The sequence below is a fragment of the Nannospalax galili genome, unplaced genomic scaffold (genome assembly GCF_000622305.1).
Source record: "Nannospalax galili isolate Female #2095 unplaced genomic scaffold, S.galili_v1.0 scaffold1050, whole genome shotgun sequence".
In the NCBI taxonomy this organism is placed as follows: Eukaryota; Metazoa; Chordata; class Mammalia; order Rodentia; family Spalacidae; genus Nannospalax; species Nannospalax galili.
In genome coordinates this window covers 1,230,018-1,234,027 of record NW_008329037.1, presented here as the reverse complement: position 1 = coordinate 1,234,027, position 4,010 = coordinate 1,230,018, and positions in this window count along the sequence as shown.

The window sequence follows — 4,010 nt, the reverse complement described above, 5'->3', positions numbered from 1 at the left end:
AATTGAGGTTTTCTGGTCAGGGCTACTCCCTGATGTAAGCCAAAGGCTCTTAGCCCTCTTAGCAGACCCCGACTGCCCGCACGGGTGGAGACAAGGTGTCCTTTCTGTATCTCCCTCTCCTCTCCGTTTCTCTCTTTCTGGCCACTGAAACAGCCCTGCGGGCACGGGTCAAGCAAATAAGAGCCATAAGGCACTCGCTGCTAAAAGACTCCCGTGGAAGGATAAGGGGGGTCCCAGGCATGAATCCCAGATAAATTCATGTCCCCCACAGAAGAAAAACTGGACAACGTTAGGTACTTGTTCATAAACACACCCACTGGTCATTATTATTTGGAGTGACATTCTCTCTTTCTTTCTTTCCTTCTTACACTCCCCCTCTCCTGTGACCTCCACTATGGGTCAATCGCTAACTACCCCTTTAAGCTTAACTCTGGAACACTAAAAGGAGGTCATGGAGAGGGCCCACAACTTATCATTGGAGGTCCAGAAGAAGAAGTTGCAGAGTCTCTGCTCCTCTGTATGGCCCTCTTTCGAAAAAGGATGACCAAGGGATGGGACTTTTGACCTTGCTACTATCTTACAAGTTAAGGAATACATTTTCCACCCAGGACCACATGGACATCCGGACCAGGTGGCCTACATAGTCACCTGGGAAGACTTGGCCCAGAACCCCACATCTTGGGCATGGCCGTTCCTACCTCCTAGGGGAACTGAAGTGACTGACCAGGGGCCTCCTACTCTTTCTGCCCCCCCAAGTCTTACTTCTTCCCTCCTGCCCCTTCAGTCTGCCCCTAAAAAAAAAAAAAAAAGCAAAAGCCAGTCCTCCCTGAGGACCAAGTTTCCCTAACCCTCCTTGATCCTCCACCTCCCTATCCACCTGCGCAGGCACCTCCACACCAAAAACTACCTTATCCCTCTCCTGATTCCACTAAACCTAACAAATCCCCTCCTCTACCTAACAGACTCCGCTTAAGGAGGGATAGAGGGGGCCCTTCTGATGGAACCTGGACTGCCCAGGTTTTTCCCCTCCGAACTATAGGAGATCAGATCCAGTACTGGCCTTTTTCAGCCTCTGATTTGTATAATTAGAAGACTCATAACCCCTCTTTTTTTCAGGATCCTCAGGCTCTAACTGCTTTAATAGAGTCTATTCTCCTCACCCACCAACCCACCTGGGAGGATTGTCAGCAACTCCTCCAGGCCCTTCCTACTGAGGAGTGAAACAGGATCCTGGAGGCAGCCCGGAAATTGGTTCCGGGCCCCACCGGGGACCCTACCACAGACTCAGGCATCATTAATGCCAGCTTTCCCCCTAGCCATCCCAACTGGGACTACAACATGGCAGAAGGTAAGGAGCATCTCCATCTTTATCACCAGACTCTGTTAGCGGGTCTCAAAGGGGCCGTAAGGCACCCAACCAATTTGACAAAGGTACGTGCTATAACCCCCGCCAAAAATAAAACCCCCACAGTGTTTCTAAAACGTTTGATAAAAAAATATCGGATGTACACCCCTTTTGATCCCAAAGCCCAGGAGCGTCAGGCAGTGTGGTAAGCTCCAACGGCTGGAGGGCCTTCAGGGGTACTCCTTACAGGATTTAGTAAAAAAAAAAAAAAAAATTAAGTCAAATTTTGGCCAGTTCAGGGAACAGGACCAGGACCAGGTAGGAACCTGGGAGACAAGAGAAGGCCCCAAGTAGATAAAAGACCAGTGTGCCTATTGCAAGGAGAGAGGACATTGGGCTCGAGAATGTCTGAAGAAGCTGAACAGACTTCAAAAAAAACCAACCCCAGTCCTGACTCTAGGGGACTAGGGAAGTCGGGGCCAGGAGCTCCCCCCTGAGCCCAGGGTAACCTTAAAGATAGGGGGGCAATTGACTACCTTCATGGTAGACACAGGAGCTCAGCACTTGGTCCTAACAACAACTGAGGGACCTATGAGTTCCAAGACAGCCTGGGTCCAAGGGACCACCGGAGGAAAAACATACAGATGGAGCACAGAAAGAAAGGTGGACCTCAGCACAGGACGAGTCTCTCACTCGTTCTTATTGGTCCCCAACTGTCCATACCCTCTTCTTGGGAGAGATTTACTCTCCAAGTTGGGAGCCCACATCCATTTCACTACAAAGGGAGCTACTGTAAAAGAAAAAGATGGAGCTCCACTACAGGTATTAACCTTGCGGCTGGAAGATGAATATCAGTTATATGAGGGACCGATAGTAAAAATTCCTGGTATATCTGATTGGCTAAGCAAAATCTCCTCGGCATGGGCTGAGACAGGAGGCCCAGGACTAGCATGGTATATCTGATTGGCTAAGTAAAATCCCCTCGGCATGGGCCGAGACAGGAGGCCCAGGACTAGCATACAACCAGCCTCTAATAGTGGTTACACTAAAACCATCTGCAACTCCGGTTCCAATCAAACAATACCCTATGAGCAAAGAGGCCCGAGAAGGAATCAAATACCCTATGAGCGAAGAGGCCCGAGAGGGAATCAGGCCTCACATCCAAAGACTTTTACAAATGGGCATACTTCATCCTTGCCAATCCCCTTGGAATACCCTGTTGCGCCCTGTAAAAAAGCCAGGGACAGATGATTATAGACCAGTTAAAGACTTAAGAAAAGTCAATCGGAGGATAAAAGATATCCATCCCACTGTTCCTAATCCCTATAATCTCCTGAGTTCTTTACCTCCCAGTCACAGGTGGTATACTGTACTTGACCTGAAGGATGCGTTCTTCTGCCTAAGGCTCAGCCCGGTTAGCCAGCCTATCTTCGCTTTTAAATGGAAAGACACTGAAGCTGGAATATCGAGACAACTAACCTGGATGCGACTTCCTCAAGGATTCAAAAACTCCCCTAATCTGTTTGATGAAGCTCTACATCATGACCTGGCTAACTTTTAGGTAAGAAACCCACAGATTATACTCCTCCAGTATATAGATGACCTCCTCTTAGCGGCTGAGACAGAAGCAAGCTGTTTGCAAGGTAAGGAGTCTCTCCTATTGAGACTGTGGGAACTTGGATACCGAGCCTCAGCAAAGAAGGCCCAAATTTGCCTACAGCAGGTAAACTACTTGGGGTACCAGCTAGAGGGAGGACAACGATGGTTAACGGAAAGTAGAAAGCAGGCGGTAGCCTCTATTCCCCCACCAACTTCAGCCAGAGGACTCAGAGAGTTCTTGGGAAGCGCAGGATTCTGTTGACTATGGATACCGGGCTTCGTCGAGATAGCGGCTCCTCTATATCCTTTAACAAAGAATGGGATGCCTTTCATCTGGGCTGATGAACACCAGAGAGCTTTTGACAAAATAAAAAGAGTGCTACTGACAGCTCCAGCGCTAGGATTGCCAGACTTGACAAAACCTTTCATCTTATATGTAGATGAGAATAAAGGGATGGCAAAAGGGGTTCTTACTCAGACCCTGGGACCCTGGAAAAGGCCAGTGGCTTATCTCTCAAAGAAACTGGACAATGTGGCCACTGGCTGGCCCCCATGCTTGAGAATCATGGCAGCAATAGCCTCCCTAGTTAAAGACTCAGACAAACTCACTATGGGTCAGCCCCTAACTGTTATAACACCTCATGCAGTGGAGTCCATCATTAGACAGCCTCCTGACAGGTGGCTGTCAAATGCCAGGGTGACCCATTATCAGGCATTACTATTAAATCCAGAAAAAATCAAGTTTGGAAATCCTGCCACCCTAAACCCCGCCACGCTACTACCAGCCACCGAGAAAGGCACTGAGATTCCTCATGATTGCCAGCAAATACTTGCGGAGACACATGGGACCAGAGAAGACCTCACTGACCAGCCCCTAACAGATGCAGATGCCACTTGGTACACGGATGGGAACAGCTTTCTACGAAATGGTGAGCGTAAGGCGGGGACGGCAGTGGTCGATGGGGAAAAGATAATTTGGGCCCAAGCCCTGCCAGCTGGAACATCAGCCCAGCGAGCTGAATTAGAAGCTCTAACTCAGGCCCTAAAATTAGCAAAGGGCAAAAAG